Source organism: Microtus pennsylvanicus, chromosome 10 (assembly GCF_037038515.1).
Source record: "Microtus pennsylvanicus isolate mMicPen1 chromosome 10, mMicPen1.hap1, whole genome shotgun sequence".
NCBI classification, from domain to species: Eukaryota; Metazoa; Chordata; class Mammalia; order Rodentia; family Cricetidae; genus Microtus; species Microtus pennsylvanicus.
Genome location: NC_134588.1, coordinates 73,660,241 through 73,678,632, shown reverse-complemented (window position 1 = coordinate 73,678,632; position 18,392 = coordinate 73,660,241). Strand labels below are relative to the sequence as shown.

The window sequence follows — 18,392 nt, the reverse complement described above, 5'->3', positions numbered from 1 at the left end:
CAAGGGAACTTGCTTTCCTCCTTTATTCCTCACCTAGGTGTGGTAGTACCTTCTCTTCAGGAATGCCAGCGTGCAAATAATGGCATGGAGAGTTATTATTAATTAGCTTAGGCTTGTTCCAACTAATTCTTTTAACTTAAATTAAACCACATTTTAAATCTGTGTTCTTTTACGAGGCTCATTACCTTCTCTCCATTCTGCCCATTCTGCTTCCTTCACATCTGGATGGTAAATCAACCTTTCTTCTTTCCAGAATTCTCTCTCTGTCTGGAAGCCCTGCCTATACCTTACTGCCTAGCTATTGGTTGTTCAGCTTTTTAGTACACCAATAACAGCGTTGCATCTTCATACAGTGTACAAATATCATACAACACCTACAAAGCTCCAGGGAGTATGCAGGAACCAGAGATCTCTGTGGGTCAAGGCTTGGGTCTGGGACCTCAGAGGGAGTATGCCTGAGCCATGGTTTAATTCTAGAAATCAACAGAGATACTAATTCTAGAAAACCCACAGACACATGGAATTTAAACAATGCTCACCTGACTCATTAATGTGTCAAGGAAGAAATACAGGGAGAAATTAAAGACTTCCTAAAATTCAATGTAAATGACCACACAACATACGCAAATTTATGGGACACAACGAAGGCAGTGTTAAGAGGAAAGTTCACAGCACTAAATGCCTACATAAAGAAGCTGGAAAAATTCCACACTAGTGAATTAACAGAACATTTGAAAACTTTAGAACAAAAAGAAGCAAACTTACCTAAGAGAATTGAATGGGATGAAGTAATCAAATTGAGATCTGAAATACACAAAATAGAAACAAAGAAAACAATACAAAGAATCAATGAGACAAAGAGTTGGTTTTTCGAGAAAATCAACAAAATAGATAAACGTTTATCCAAAAGGCAGAGAAACAATATCCAAATTAACAAAATCAGAAATGAAAAGGGGGACATATCAACATACATGGAGGAAATAGAGAATCATCAGGCCATATTTCAAAAACCTGTACTACACAAAATTGGAAAACTTAAAGGATACACCCCTCGCGGTCCTGAGTTCCTTGCTCCTGCTCTCTATCTTTCTGCTCCTGATTTGGACCTTGAGATTTCAGTCCGGTGCTCCAATATGGGTCTCTGTCTCTGTCTCCTTTCATCGCTTGATGAAGGTTAATATTCAGGAGGAGGCCTAAATGTTTTTCTTTGGGTTCACCTTCTTATTTAGCTTCTCTAGGATCCCGAATTATAGACTCAATGTCCTTTATTTATGGCTAGAAACCAAATATGAGTGAGTACATCCCATGTTCCTCTTTTTGGATCTGGCTTACCTCACTCAGGATAGTGTTTTCTATTTCCATCCATTTGTATGCAAAATTCAAGAAGTCCTTGTTTTTTACTGCTGAGTAGTACTCTAATATGTATATGTTCCATACTTTCTTCATCCATTCTTCCATTGAAGGGCATCTAGGTTGTTTCCAGGTTCTGGCTATTACAAACAATGCTGCTATGAACATAGTTGAGCATATACTTTTGTTGTATGATAGGGCCTCTCTTGGGTATATTCCCAAGAGTGGTATTGCTGGGTCGAGGGGTAGGTTGATCCCGAATTTCCTGAGAAACTGCACACTGCTTTCCAGAGTGGTTGCACAAGTTTGCATTCCCACTAGCAATTGATGAGTGTACCCCTTTCTCCACAACCTCTCCAGCAGTGGCTATCATTGGTGTTTTTGATTTTAGCCATTCTGACAGGTGTAAGATGGTATCTTAAAGTTGTCTTGATTTGCATTTCCCTGATCGCTAAGGAAGTTGAGCATGACCTTAAGTGTCTTTTGGCCATTTGAACTTCTTCTGTTGAGAATTCTCTGTTCAGCTCAGTGTCCCGTTTTATAGTTGGGTTGATTAGCCTTTTACGGTCTAGTTTCTTGAGTTCTTTATATATTTTGGAGATCAGACATTTGTCAATTGCGGGGTTGGTGAAGATCTTCTCCCAGTAAGTGGGTTGCCTTTTTGTCTTAGTGACAGTGTCCTTTGCTTTACAGAAGCTTCTCAGTCTCAGAGGTCCCATTTTTTCAATGAAGCCCTTAATGTCTGTGCTGCTGGGGTTATACATAGGAAGCGATCTCCTGTGCCCATGTGTTGTAGAGTACTTCCGACTTTCTCTTCTATCAGGTTCAGTGTGTTCAGACTGATATTGAGGTCTTTAATCCATTTGGACTTGAGTTTTGTGCATGGTGATAGATATGGATCTATTTTCATTCTTCTACAGATTGACATCCAGTTTTGCCAGCACAATTTGTTGAAGATGCTCTCTTTTTTCCATTGTATACTTTTATCTCCTTTATCGAAAATCAGGTGTTCATAGGTTTGTGGGTTAAAGTCAGGGTCTTCTATTGGATTCCATTGGTTGACTTCTCTGTTTTTATGCCAATACCAAGCTGTTTTCAATACTGTAGCTCTGTAATAGAGTTTGAAGTCAAGGATGGTAATGCCTCCAGAAGTTCCTTTATTGTATAAGATTGTTTTGGCTATCCTGGGTTTTTTGTTTTTCCATATAAAGTTGATTATTGTCTTCTCCAGATCTGTGAAGAATTTTGATGGGATTTTAATGGGGATTGCATTGAATCTATAGATTGCTTTTGGTAGAATTGCCATTTTTAATATGTTTATCCTCCCAATCCAAGAGCAAGGGAGGTCCTTCCATTTTCTGGTGTCCTCTTCAATTTGTTTCTTCAAAGACTTAAAGTTCTGGTCAAATAGATCTTTCACTTCCTTGGTCAGAGTTACCCCAAGATATTTTATGCTATTTGTGGCTATCGTGAAAGGTGATGCTTCTCTGATTTCCCTATCTTCTTCCTAATCCTTAGTGTATAGGAAGGCCACTGATTTTTTGGAGTTGATCTTGTATCCTGCCACATTACTAAAGGTGTTTATCAGCTGTAGGAGTTCTTTAGTAGAGTTTTTGGGGTCACTTATGTATACTATCATATCATCTGCGAATAACGAAATCTTAACTTCTTCCTTTCCAATACGAATCCCCTTGATCCCCTTATGTTGTCTTATTGCTATTGCTAGAACTTCAAGCACTATATTGAAGAGGTATGGAGAGAGTGGACATCCTTGTCGTGTTCCTGATTTTAGTGGGATGGCTTTGAGTTTTTCTCCATTTAATTTAATGTTAGCTGTTGGCTTGCTGTAAATAGCTTTTATTATATTTAGGTATGACCCTTGTATCCCTAATCTCTCCAATACCTTTATCATAAAGGGGTGTTGAATTTTTTGGAATGCTTTTTCAGCATCTAATAAAATGATCATATGGTTTTTTTTCTTTCCGTTTATTTATATGGTGGATTACATTGATAGATTTTCATATGTTGAACCAGCCCTGCATCTCTTGGATGAAGCCTACTTGATCATAATGGATTATTTTTCTAATGTGTTCTTGGATTTGGTTTACCAGTATTTTATTGAGAATTTTTGCGTTGATATTCATGAGTGAGATCGGCCTGTAATTCTCTTTCCTGGTTGAGTCTTTGTGTGGTTTTGGTATCAGGGTAACTGTAGCTTTATAAAAGGAATTTGGCAATGACTCTTCTGTTTCTATATTGTGAAATACATTAAGGAGTATAGGTATTAGCTCTTCTTGGAAGTTCTGGTAGAATTCTGCATTGAAACCATCTGGTCCTGGGCTTTTTTTGGAAGGGAAATTTTTGATAACTGTTTCTAATTCTTCATGACTATCAGGTCTATTTAGATCATTCACCTGGTCTTGGTTTAGCTTTGGTATATGGTACTTATCTAAAAAAATGTCCATTTCTTTTGCATTTTCCAGTTTTGTGGCATACAGGCTTTTGTAGTATATTTTCTTTTTTTTATATGAAAAGCAGGAAATCTGGAGGAGGCCCATCTGTCTATGTGTTACTTTCATTGGTTACTAAAGAAACTGCCTTCGCCCTTTGATAGGACAGAAAATTAGGTAGGTGGAGTAAACAGAACAGTATGCTGGGTAGATGGCAGTGAGGCAGACGCAATGGAGCCAGCCACCAGGTCAGACATGATGAATCTTTTCTGGTAAGCCACCACCTCGTGGTGCTACACAGATTATCAGAAATGGGTTATTCAAGATGTGAGAATTAGCCAATAAGAGGCTGGAACTAATGGGCCTGGCAGTGTTTAAATGAATACAGATTGTGTGTTGTTATTTCAGGTGCAAAGCTAACCATTCGAGATTCGGGTGGGACGAAAAGCAGGCCTGCCCGCAGCTCATCACTACATCATCCACTATGGAGAGAACACAAAGTAATTCTGGAGCCATGTTGTGGTTCTTCCTGGCTTTCCCACCAGGCAGCTGTTGCACGGACTACCTGCCCAACCTGGGATTTAGACTGTAGTGTGGAGAGTTCATATCAAAGCAGACTCTTTTCAAGAGTCTTATAACAGGCTTCTAAAGTAGAATTAAGTTTTATTTTAAGTAGATTTTTCTTTCCAGGTCTCAGACTATTGTGCTAATGCCATCTTTACTGTTAGTATTGTCAGTTTGGAAATAAAATAAATGGTTGATTCATTTAACTTTTATGTTTCCAGTATTTTTAATACTTCTACTTACCTTGCCAGTTAGTGGAGCATCGAAAAGGTATATGTTATCTCTTACTCTGTAGTGGCTAGCAGCCAGAGTTTTTCCATTTAAAGGCAGCCTGTCAACTATTTGGAAAGATTTGATCTATTCTGAAAGAGGGGAGGCTGAGACCATGTAGGATAAATGCTTGTGGCAAGAACTGAAGACATTTCTTACTCAGTCAGTTTTCTGTTAACAGCAATAATGCTTAAGCAGCTGACTTCTCTCAAGTGGAGAAGTCGAAAGGGCAAGGTTTTCTACAGTCTCAGTGCAATTCATCCCAGCAGTTGGTCGATCAATCATCCATCCTTTATGAGCAGCGTGCGGCAGACACTGTAGCGGATCCCAAGCACAGGGTGATGTCTCTTTATATAACTTCTCAATCTTAAGAAAACCAGCATGGACCACAGAATGGGCTCAGATGCTGCTGATAATGTGTCTATAGATGCGATAAAGAGCTGTCTAGACTCATCTCCATAAGCCTTGCAATACAGGGATACCTTCACCTTACAGCTGAGGAAATTAAGATTTCACCTAGTTGCATAGCTAACATTTCAATTGTGCTGCCTGTTTCTGGGATTGCTACAATGCAATTCACAGCTCTTGGCAGTCATATTAATAAGATTTGACCAGGCGAGTCAATAAAAGCATTCTCTACTCTTCAATTTCATCCCATGTTTTGTTTTCAGAGAAATCTGGACATAAAACCAACTATGTTTCTAATTGCCAGGAGAATCGTAAATAGCTTACTCTGATTATAGGCACATAAGTAGGAAACAATGTTAAGAATAAAATGAAGTGTAGAGAGTCTGAGTTATGATGCCTGCATTCTATCGCAGTGCTTAATAAACCTCAGTGGGAAATGAGAATCACCTAGAAAACTTTATTTTATTTTGTCATTTCAAATTGTTTTTGCTTCCTCTTTTCTGATGTTCCCCTAACACAATAGATGCAGGAGCTATGCTGCCTGTAGTCACTGGCAGTAGGACCCACCTGATTCATTGACATTTGCATTGTGTACAAATAGCAAAGAATGTCCAAATGAAGGAATGTGAGTAAAATGTCTCAAAAATACTACTGAATTTGTTTTGGGTTCACTGTCTACTACTGACCACGGGTCTACCCTCAAGTGTAACTAATATATCCAAGTGGAGAAAACCAATGTTTTCTTTGCAAGTAGGTGTCACTTGAGGAGAGCTTCTTGGTTAGGGATAAGAGACTGTGTTCTATTTTCCTTGTCAACACTGGAACCCTGCCTCGATTGAACCTGTATAGGTCCTGTGAGTGCCACCAATCTCTATTAGTTCATCAATACTGTTGTGTCTAGAAAACGTTTTTTTTGATTCATCAGTGTTCTCTGTATCTTAGAATCCTTTTGATCTCCTCTTCCACAGAGTTTCCTGAGCCCTGATGGGAGGATTTAATGAATTCATCAAGGTACTATTTCAATTTTTTTCTGAATTTGTTAACATTTTGTGAGTGCTTATCTGTATGTACCAACACACAGTCTGTTTTAGAGAAATTTGTCTGTGCTTCTGGGTAGAGTGGATATTCTTTGGTGTTTGGATGGAATATTCTGTAGATATCTGTTAAATCTATTTATTGTAAGATGTCAATTAATTCTGATTTCTTTTTTTGTTGTTTAGATGACCTAACTCTTAGGAAAAGTGGGGTGTTGTAATCATATACTACTACTGGCTTTGTTTTAAACTCTGTTATTAATTCTAGTAGTATGCATCTTTATGAATGAAGTTGGATGTACCAGAGTTTGATACAAGTATGATTAGTATTAGAATATTTTGTTAATTAACTGATTTCTTGATTAGAATGAAGTTCCCTTTTTTGTCTCTTCTGATAAATTCTAGTTTGAAGTCTTATTACCAGATGTCAGCATGACAAAGCCTTTTTGCTTCTTTTTGCTTCCATTTACTTGAGATATTTTTCTACCTTTTCAATTTAAGGTGATGTCTATCATTAAAGTTGAGATGTATTCCTTGTAGAAAAGAGAAAGGTAGATTTTGTTTTTTAATCCATTCAAGTAGTCTGTCTTTTGATTCAAGAATTGAGATGACTTTTATTTAAAATTATTATTGAAAGGTGTATGTTGGCTGCAAATATTTTGATATTTTTTGATATTTGTTATTTTGGTCATACTTTATGGAATTCATTTTTCCAAATCCTAAATTATATTAATCATTTAATTCAGCTGTAATTTAAAATTTCTTGGACATCACTCAAGCATTTAAATTTCATGAATGAAATTCAGTGAAGGTCTTGATTGTTTTCTTTAAATTTCTTGAATTGGCGATCATTCTTTCAAATTTTACCTTTGGGTTCATTTAGGTAGTTGTAATTAGGGATTACTTTTACAGGACTAGTGGGTTTGATAATCATTCACAATGTTTTTGTTTATAGTTCTGTCTCTTGAGAATGTGGACTTCCTTGGCTGTGTATCAGGTGTGTGAAGTTTTCCTACCTTAGTCCTGGCTAGTGTATGAACTTTGTGACCTGAGTTAGGTAAACCAAAACTGATGGACAAGCTGTTTGTTTCATTGAACCAGGAAAAGAAAGCCTTGAAACCAAGTCTGGAGCTTGTTCTATGGATGTAGGAGTGTCAAAATATGGAGCGAAGGGTGGGAGAAGAAGGGAGCACTTCAACAATCAAAAATGAATTTCAAGCCAAGCAGGTTTGGGTCTCATAAAACTGGAGGTAGACCTGTGATGGTGAAGATGGATGTAGGTAAGGTAAAGAATGGGAAAGGGAAGAAATGAGTTACCAGGTAAAGGCAACTACAGAACAAACTTTGTGCTTGAGGTACAGCTCTGAAATCATGCCCGCAGGTGTGGAGATGGCTACACACTTGGAAGTAGCAAAGGAGTGACTTACCCTTTGAAGGTGGCTTGCCAAGAAAGGTTAGCAAAAGACAGTCCAAAAACTAGGCTTATGGGTATCTGAATGGTGGCTGGCAGTGGGCAGTATAGCATTTCTTTTCTAAAGTGAATAGTCACATATTTAATCAATAAAAATTATTTTGAGATTTCACAAAAGAGTTGGTACTGCACTGGAAATAAGATCTACTTCGTACAGCACCGTGTTGTTGGTTACCCACAAAGTACTCAGCTCCTCAGCAATTTGCTGATGATAGGAAGAGAACCCTTGATCACCACACATAAGCATTTTACTTTTCCTCTGGGTAAACACAGAGACATGAAAGCACTTTGCATCATAGGGGAAAACCTTTTAAAGAGTTTAACACCAAGTCACTGAATTCCTTTTAGTAAAGCATTTGTTAACATATGGCCCAATAGCCAACACTCCTTTTAATAATCCTGCATTGTTGCAAAATATAATTTATATTTAGGGGTTTACCTTGCCCTTATTCATTTACCAGTGTCCTTTATCCAATATCTTTGAGCTTTGGAAAGCCTAAGGATTTCGAAGGTTATATCTTAGTCTATGCTAAGTGACCTTGAAAGAATTGCCTTGTGTCTTTCTAGAAACCAAATAACAGGAGTGTGGCAGGAAGAGGCTGTCTTCCTGCAGGAACAAGTGGCAAAATGATTTTAAAGCACGGGTTCCTCAATAGTTTTCTCACAAACTGAACAAGCATCAGTGGATGTCTTGCTATTTATATTGCTTTTGTGCCTGTGGTGCATTGAATGGGAGCTGTAGAATACCTTAACAGGGAAGCATGGAGAGCCAACGTATCTCACCGGTAAATCTAAGAGGGAAGAGGTCCTTTGATGTTTATATTCAGTAAGGTAAAAAAAAAAAACTGAGAAAGACACCAAGCAGCAACAATAATTCATCATTGACCTGTTTTGTATTCATAACTTTTCAATGATAGCACGTTGCTTTAATACAGTATTGATTCACCCAAGAAATGTTGCTCCATTACTTTTGTAGACTGTTGAATGAGGTTAAAGGACATTGTTCTGCTTTTAAAATGGAGATTGAAATTCTTATAAAGTCATTTCCCTTATAATTTTTCAAAGGTCACTGGCTGAAAAGTTGACTTTTTTAAATTATGGGTATTAATTTTATTCTGAAACATTCCCAGAACAACAAAATGTTGCAGACATTTAGTAGGAAGAGAGTGGGGATGGTCTCTGCTCATCTGCCGTTGTTTCAACCCTCAGTACACATAGCATTAATAAAATGAAAGGGTGTGAAGTAATGACTTGGTAGATGGAAAGGGGTGTCTGAGTGTTCATGGAAAGAGAGGATACAAAGGCTTTAATGTGGTCTCGGGAAAAGGATCAATGAAATCAATACTTAGTCTATTACAAATGGGACACAGTTGGTTTCAGCAACACAAAACAAGTGAATCTCTCAGCCTGCTATATATCCATGCAATCAGAGCTAGCAAGCTCATGCTAATCTTGTGCATTATAAGCCTGACTTCTTTTCTTACAGTCAATAACAGAGTCCATTGCTTGAGTCTCCTCTGTAGTCTAGAAGCAACCATGATCTTTTTAATCCATTGAGTACAACAGGGTCACCCAAGGTGTCCAAGATGGAAGAAAGCTAAACTGTTACGGTGGTGAGTGCTTGAAAGAAAATCAAAGGCAGATGGATACCCATGAAAATATGGAAGATACTCACACAGTTCTCAGAATGTTAATCATTTTTGTATTGGAATTCTCTCTCGTCTGAGTGTGTGAACATATATACATATATACATCATATTCATACACACATCCACACACATATACACATATACTTATGCAAATACATATATACATCTATTCAAAGCAATTCAATTATTTAATTCATTTTTATTATGTGTGTGTGCATGAAAGTGTGCCAACATATTTCTTCAGACACATATGTACACATGTTCACCATATCACACTTGTGGAAGTCAAAGAACAACTTTTGGGAAGTAGTTTTTTTTTTTCTTTCACTATGCCAGTCATGGGGATTAAATGCATGTTATCTGTCTTGGCAGCAAATGCCTTTTGCAGATATGTCACTGTGCTGGTCCGATAAATGTAATTCTTGATGGCTAGATGACATTTTTGGATACTTTCCTTGCCTGACCACAAACATGATTCCATATTTATAGAGCAAACATACTTTTTCTTAAAGGAATACCTCGTCAATCCAAAAAGTAGCAATATTTATTTTCTTTGTAAAACCTCAGATTTTTTTTTCATTTTTAGAAAACAATTCCCTATAGCTGAACAAGTGTGCTTTACTAACTATTTTTCTGTTGCTGAGACAAAACATTGTGACTACAAGCAACTTATGGAAGAGTTTATTTGGGCTTATGGTTCCAAGAGTCCATCACGGTGCCTGCACATGAGAGCAAGCGGCAGGCACCGTGGTCAGAAGCAGGAAGCATCTGAAAACAAAAGCTCAAACAGGAAATAACACTAGACTATAAACATTCAAAGCCTGTTTTTAGGGGTGTACTTCCTAAAACCAGAGAGAGCCTTCTAAGGTTCAACAGTTTTCTCAACTGTGCCACCATCTGGGCACCAAGTATACAAATATCTGAGCCTACTGGGATATCGTACATTCAAATTCGATATGTAGTGTTTGGGGATCAATTGCCAAACTCTGTTGCTACTACCAAAGCCTCTAAGGCTGCCAAGTTATCTTCACAAAGTGCCCCAACTCTTGCTCCATGGGCTGTTGTCCATTCCTCTTTTTGTCACTTTCTCCAGTTGCTGTTGTCACTGGAAGTGATGGATCAAGGCAGTGTAAACATGGATCTTGGGTGAATTAAATATGGCCAGTTAAGTAAAGGAGCCTCTCTATGTTCCTGTGTGTTTCAGCTGCTCAGGGAGTCTATTCTGTACCTAAGATCATCTTGGTGATGCAAATGATTTAAGAACCTCATTTTGCTAAGACAAAAATGTCTCGTTCTCATATTTCATTAGCTTATATTAATTTTATAAAATAATGAGTTTATTATTACATTTTCTTTCATTTTCAAGTGTGTATGTTTGTGTGTAAAGTGGTATGCATTCACATATGTACATATTCATGTATGTGTGTTAGTGTGTGGAGGCCAAAAGAGAACATTGGGTGTGATTATTTTATGAATCATTTGCCTCATAAATAGGGTTCCTAGCTGGGTCTAGAGGTTTGCTAATTAGGTAAGGTAAGTCAGTCAGAAAGCCTTAGGGATCTTTCCGTCTCACTTCTTTATTCCTAGGATTGCAAATGAATGTCACAGCACTTGGACCTTTGCATGAGTCCTGGAAAAGAAACTCAGTCATAGCAGGTAGTTTAACACCTGAACAAACTGTATAGCCCTCATTGTGATAATTTCATATCTATGTATATCCTTGTCAACTCTCTCTCTCTCTCTCTCTCTCTCTCTCTCTCTCTCTCTCTCTCTCTCTCTCTAACACCTGAGAAAACTGAATAACTGTCATTTTGGCAGGTTCATGTCTACCTATAGCTTTATCTATCTAATTATCTATCTGTATGTATATATGTATGTAGTAATATGAGCGGCGGGGCTGTGTCCCCAAAACCCCAGCCGCTTGCCCGGCCCGGCTAGCTCAGTCGGTAGAGCATGAGACTCTTAATCTCAGGGTCGTGGGTTCGAGCCCCACGTTGGGCGCCAAATGAAGGCGTAAGTCACAAACAATGCCACACCAAGTTGGGATTATGATTAATAGGGTGATATTTATTTAAAGGGGAAAAACTTACAGATCACGGTCCCAGGCAACAGCTCTCTTCACTTCCTGCTCCGCCGGCGACTAGACTCCTGGTCGCGTAGAGGGCTGTTGCCTGGGACCGTGATCTGTAAGTTTTTCCCCTTTAAATAAATATCACCCTATTAATCATAATCCCAACTTGGTGTGGCATTGTTTGTGACTTACGCCTTCATATGTATGCATACCATATATTGGTTATTGATTTTTATTAACTTCTCATTATCTTTCCTCATGCCCCTCTTCCCTTCCTGTTCCCATTTAGAAATAGGTCTCCAATAGCTCAGGAATAAAGATTAAAATGGTAAATTAAATTGTATCAAGCTGAAAAGCTTCTCCACAGCAAAATAAATTATCAACAAAGCAAATAAAGCCTGCAAAATGGAAGAACATCTTTGCTAGCTATTTATCTGATAAAACATTATCATCCAGAATATGGAACTCAATTTAATAACAAAAATATATAATCTAGTCAATAAGTGAGTATATGAACTGGACAGATACTTCTCAAAACAAGAACAAATTGGGACAAGATCAGTGGCACAGTGGGTAAGAGAACATACTGCAGTTACAAAGGACCTCTGTTCAGTTCCCAGAAAACACATAGTGGTTCAAAAGCCTTCTTCAGCTTCAGTTTTGGGGACCCTATCCTCCCTTCTCACTCTGTAGGAACAAGACATACACATGGTGCATAAACATACATGAAAGAAAAGCATTCCATTCATATACATAAAATAAAATAAATCTTAATATATTATTTTAAATTGGCAATAAAGATATAAAAACTATCCAACACTTTAGTTAACAGGTAAGTGCTAATCTCACCCTAGTCAGAATGTCTATCATTCAAAAAATCCAAAAAACAAATGCTGTAATGGTATGGAAAATACAAAACAAGGAAATACCATAGGATTTGGCTATTCCTCTCCAATCAAAAATCAGCATACTGTAGAAACACCTGCATACCGCAGTTTTCTGCACCACTTCACAGTAGTCAATTTATGGAATCACCCTAGCATCCCATTAGTGGATGAATACATAAAATAACTGTGGTTGTTATATAAGCAATGGAGTATTATTCAGCCACAAATAAAAATGAGATCCCTCTCCCATCTCAACATCAGCACCGTTGATGGGCCCTCCATTCTGATGGAATTCACCTGATCAGGTGCAGTGTTTGCCAGTTGGCAAGTGGTTGAATGACCTGCCTGCCAGCGGGACTACATCACCTCTTGTATTTTGTTCCTCTAAGACCCATTCTGACTTTCAAGACCTCCTACCTCATCATCTTCCCTGTGGCAAGCCTTTCTCCCAAGCTCTGGCAGACTTTATAACCTAGGCGCAGTCCATACCAGTTAAAAGAAAAGATGTAGACCACAGCAGTCAGAAAAACTGAGCACACCAGTCAAAAGAACAGAGACACCCCTACTGATGCACCAAAGGTCAAGCTGCCTATCAGAAAGCCAATCCCCAATTTGGAAAGAGACTTTCTACTGGATCAGAGGTCACACTGATATAAAAACTGGAAGACAAAAACAAACAAGCAAACAAAAAAACAGAAATTGAGGAATAAAACAGCCATCCCACAAAGAAAAACTCAAAAATCAGAACTTAGACCTATAATCATCCCAACCCCAAATGCCTAAAAGCTAACGTATGAATACAATCAACAAAAGCTAGGGATATATGTCACCACCAGATCTCTATGACAGCAAGATCTAAATATTCTAAGGCAGATGAATCACGAATAATGACCTTAAAAACAAGTTTATAAAGATGATAAAGAATCCTTAAAGAGGAAAAATTTTAAATACCTTTAAAGAAACTGAGGAAAAGATAACTAAAAACTTGGAGGAAATCAATAGATCTCTTAAAGAATGTCAATAAAAGCAAGAACAACCAAATAGTTAAAGGAAACTATTCAAGATCTGAAACTTGAAATAGAAGCAATAAAACACACACACACACACACACACACACACACACACACACACACACACAAAATGAAGGAATCCTGGAAATGGAAAAATCTGGAAAGCAAACAGAGGCTACAGCCATGGCAAACAGAATTTAAAAGTTGGAAAAAAAAAGAATCTCAGGTTTTGAAGATATGATAGAAGAAATAGATTGATTAGTCAAAGAAAATGTTAAATCTAAAAAAAAAAAAAACCTCCCAGCAGAAAAGTCCCTGGATATCTGGGACACCATGAAAAGAGCAAACTGAAGAATAATAGAGATAGAAGAATGAGAAAATCCTAGTCAAAGACAGAGAATATATTTAACAAAAACATACAAGAAAAAGTTTCTGACTTAAAGAAGGATATACCTATGGCAATTCAAGATTCCACCCTTTTTTTTTGAGGAATTGACTGTGACTGTTAATCATTTGTAATCAACCCCCTTTAAATGAAAATAAACATTCATAAACAATCTTTTGGGAATTTGAGCACAGTTTTCTTCAAACTGCTTCCTGCTGTTTGTTGGGCAAAACATTTTTAGGGTTCATGGAGACCTTTGTGGAGTCTTGTTCAATCAAGCCACATTAGCCTGGAATGAGTCTAGAGGTTCTCATCTTCTTTGGTAACAAAAGCAGAGCCTCTTTTCCCAAATTACATATCCTTAGACTCAAATTTGAAGTAAAAATACCTTTATCAAATGTTTCTCTGCAGTCAAAAAATTCAAAGAAAATATAATAATATGCATAATCCAGACTGTCTGTGTATTTTCCATCTTTATGTGACTTTCTTTTTATTTTATTACTTTTTAAATATTTATCTTTTCTTTATTTCCTTAATCTATGACTGCCTATACTATTTTTTCTTTTTTTTAATTTTTATTTTTTGCCTATACTCTTTTATATGGTGTTTATGTCTTTAAAGACCGCTTCTTTTTTTTAACTGTCTATACACTTTTCCCTCTCTCTCCCAAGCCTATGTGCATTTTTAGACATACTGTGTCTTGTTTAGAGGTCTTTTATGTCTGAATCTGTCCTACTGTGTATCTGAAATCATTTTCTATCAAGGAACATTTTAAAATGGTAAGCAGTATGGTTGCGATATCCTTGGATGCTGGCTCCACCTCTCTTGGCCTTTCAATGTGATGGAGGTACATTACCACCAGGTCTGGGACTACTGGTGTGGGAGCCAGTAGTCACTTCCTCAATTCCAGGAAGCACCGTGCAGTACATAAACTGTTTTGCATGAGTAAAAGCTAAATCTGCCATAAAGTGTGCTGTGTGATCTAAAAATATCTCCATCTATGGTGGTGGGAATCCACTGTGTGCTCAGAAAAGAATGTTGAACAGCAGGCATATTCAGAGCTACTTTACTCCTAACCCTAAACAGGCATACAAGCACCTAGACCTGAAGTGTTTTGGTGACCACACAGGTTAGCCCCAAACATATGGGCACCATTTTTTAAGAAGAGACTACTCTTTTATTTCCTGGCCACCAGACCCTAGTAATCACATAGAATCTATGTTAATTACAACACTGTTTGGCCTATTAGCTCAGTAATAATATTAATAATTCTTATTAACTAACATATCTTAAATTAACCAATTTCTATTAATCTGTGTACCAACCATGATGGTTGTGGCCTACCATTAAGGTTCTGGTATGTTTCTCTCCTTTGTCAGTTACATAGAGTCTCCTTGACTTTGCCTACTTTCTCCCAATATCTCTTCCAATCTGGCTATATTCTGCCCTGCTATAGGCGAAAACAGCTTCTTTATTAATCAATGGTAATAAAAATATTGATAGCATACAGAGGGGAATCCCACATCATGCTTATGTGTGCATGTGTGTGTATACACACATGCAAGCACAGGTACCCACACTCACACAGTCTCAAACGTGGAAAGTTTTTGATGCTGTTGTTCTGGAGAAAACCTGGACTGTCAGTCTCTGACTCTGGTGAAAACCAATCTATTTTGGATGAAGCAGTCTATAGTTGTAACTGTGTAAGATGTGAGAAATGGAGAAGTTTGAACTCCTGTGTTAGGTCGGCTAATGAATCATCACTCCATCTTCTAGACAGTTTCCTTATTATCACATTTCCCCCTTTATCTTTAGCAAAAATTTTGCCTTAAAGGCTATTATTTGTGCTGTTACCATTGTCTCCACTTTTTTTTCTTGTTTATCATTTGAAAGACTTGTTTTCCTTTTAAATTTTAATTTATTGTTATATTGTTTTCCTTTTAGGGCTTATTTTGTAGAAAGCTTTTTAGAAAGAATATGATTTGGTATATTTATAGAAGCTTTACTTTCTTATAGTAAATGTTTTTCCAATGCTCTGAAAGCAGCAAACAAGATCATAGAATATAGACCCATATTTCTTTTTTATATTATAGGAAGTTATATGAGTATGTATATTAAACAATATAATTTCCATATATTAGTTGGATATTTGGAAAGTATAAATGATCTATGAGAGTTTACTTCACTTCACTTCACCTTTAAAATTAGTATCAGAACAAAATCATACTTTTTTGGTTTTTCGAGACAAGATTTCTCTTTGGAGCTTGTCCTGGAACTAGCTCTTATAGACCAGGCTGGCCTTGAACTCACAGAGATCTGCCTGCCTCTGCCTCCCAAGTGCTGGGATTAAGGATGTGCACCACCATCGCCTGGCCAAAATCACAAGGTTTTGATATCTGGCCAAACTCCAGACAAATTCTGACTCCATTGTGTTCAGGCTAAGCCCCAGCTTTCCTAGCTCAGATGTGGGAATAATCTAGCACATGCTGTTTAAGATGATTAGATATAGAAAAATGTAGAAAAGAGTTTGTGTGATCCTCTGTGATCTCAAAAGCAAGAAATTGTGAGAACATAGTAGAAAACAAAATGACTTTGAAATCTACGTAAATTGAGGATAAGATATCAATCAAGCTACAAGGACTTGAAAATGTGGAAGAAGGGGATGTGTTCCAAAAGTTACGTCTCATTGGACAAGAGAAAGCAACTGGCTCAATGTCCTTTATTTATGGCTAGAAACCAAATATGAGTGAGTACATCCCATGTTCCTCTTTTTGGGTCTGGCTTACCTCACTCAGGATAGTGTTTTCTATTTCCATCCATTTGTATGCAATGCTGAGTAGTACTCTAATATGTATATATTCCATACTTTCTTCATCCATTCTTCCATTGAAGGGCATCTAGGTTGTTTCCAGGTTCTGGCTATTACAAACAATGCTGATATGAACATAATTCGCGATCCTAGAGAAGCTAAATAAGAAGGTGAATCCAAAGACAAACATATAGGCATCCTCCTGAATATTAACCTTCATCAGGCAATGAAAGGAAACAGAGACAGAGACCAACATTGGAGCACCGAACTGAAATCTCAAGGTCCAAATCAGAAGCAAGAAGGAGAGAGAGCACGAGCAAGGAACTCAGGACCGCGAAGGGTGCACCCACACACTGAGACAATGGGGATGTTCTATCGGGAACCCACTAAGGCCAGCTGGCCCGGGTCTGAAAAAGCAGGGGATAAAACTGGACTTGCTGGACATAGCGGACAATGAGGACTACTGAGAATTCAAGAACAAATGCAATGGGTTTTTGATCCTACTGCACATACTGGCTTTGTGGGAGCCTAGGCAGTTTGGATGCTCACCTTACTAGACCTGGATGGAGGTGGGTGGTCCTTGGACTTCCCACAGGTCAGGGAACCCTGATTGCTTTTTGAGCTGATGAGGGAGGGGAACTTGATTGGGGGAGGGGGAGGGAAATGAGAGGCGGTGGCAGGGAGGAGGCAGAAATCTTTAATAAATAAATTAAATTAATTTTTTTAAAAAAAGAGAAAGCAACTGGCAAAGGATAATGAAAGGCTTATTGTAGACCACCTCTGATAACATTTATCAAGTTCTGAAGACAATGAAGAGCACACTTTTTTTTTCTGACAGACCATTGTATTGTCATTGTTGCCATTAAAGGACTTAGTAAGGATTTTAGTAACCCAGGAACCCAGTTAACACACATGAGATATATGGGATCATATCAGTCAGCTTTTTGTTCTTAGCCACCACATCCATTTGTCATATTTACCTAAGTCAATTGTAAACACTCATGAAACCTCTCATTTTCTTTCCATACTATCTATATGTGCCTAGATTTAATGCTGGTTATGGGGTATCAAATGATCTTAACAGTTTTTGTTTGCCCTTTCTCCTTCTTTCTTTCTTTCTTTCTTTCTTTCTTTCTTTCTTTCTTTCTTTCTTTCTTTCTTTCTTTCTTTCTTTCCTTCCTTCCTTCCTTCCTTCTTTTCTCTCTCACTTTTTCTCTGTCTCTTTTTCTTTCTTTTTTTAATGTTTGTATTGGTTTTTTAACATAATTTTTAAAGTTTCTTTAGGAATTCAACAACATGCACCCCAATCTTGTCCATTTCCTAGTCCCTCCATATCCACCTGTCACTCTATAGCATCCTCCACAAAAGAAAATTTTAAAAATTAATTAAAATCAAATCAAAACGAATGAACAAACCCACTTTGTTCCTCTATCTGTCTTTCCCACTCTTCCACACCTCTTCCTCCCTGTTAGTGGCACTAGGAGATGCGATGTGTCACACAGTAGACCCTTTTGTCCACTCAGCTTTATTTCCAAACATTCATCACAGTGAGGTTTTGGTCTGGTTCAAGGCCTCTGACTTCTGGTACACCACCAATACCGGACGCTCACTGAAATTTCTCTCGGCTCCTCTTCTGTTGCCTGAGTCATGGAGACCCACAGTATCCGTCCCTGCATGCATCTGGCAGGTCATGGTCTGGGTAGATGTTGGGGTAGACCAACTCAAAGCCCTGAATGTGAGTCTGAGTGTTAGCTGACTTGGTCAGTCTGGGTTGCTGGAACTGACACTGTGCCCATGGCAGTAGGACCAGCTCTTCCACATTCATGATGAATGGCAGAGCCATCTCTCCTGATAAGGGGCAGAGTCAGCTCTTTTGCTGCAGTAGCCAGGGTCAGCTTTCCCAGTACCAGTGAAGGCCAGTGCTGGCTCAGCACAGCTCTCAGATTTCAAAACACATGGTTCATGTGCTAACTTGGTCCACAGAGATCAACACAGACACCAACTGCAGCAAGACTATGAGCCTAAATATGACCT

General features: G+C 38.0%; 1 long non-coding RNA gene across 1 annotated transcript in view; it reads left to right on the top strand.

Annotated features, from left to right (window-relative positions):
- The window catches only part of LOC142858957 (uncharacterized), a 105,728-nt gene that overhangs the window by 35,736 nt on the left and 51,600 nt on the right, over positions 1 to 18,392 (top strand). The window contains exon 2 of the long non-coding RNA XR_012912104.1: positions 6,011 to 6,053. This is a non-coding gene — a long non-coding RNA (uncharacterized LOC142858957). The remainder of the gene's footprint in view (positions 1 to 6,010; positions 6,054 to 18,392) is intronic.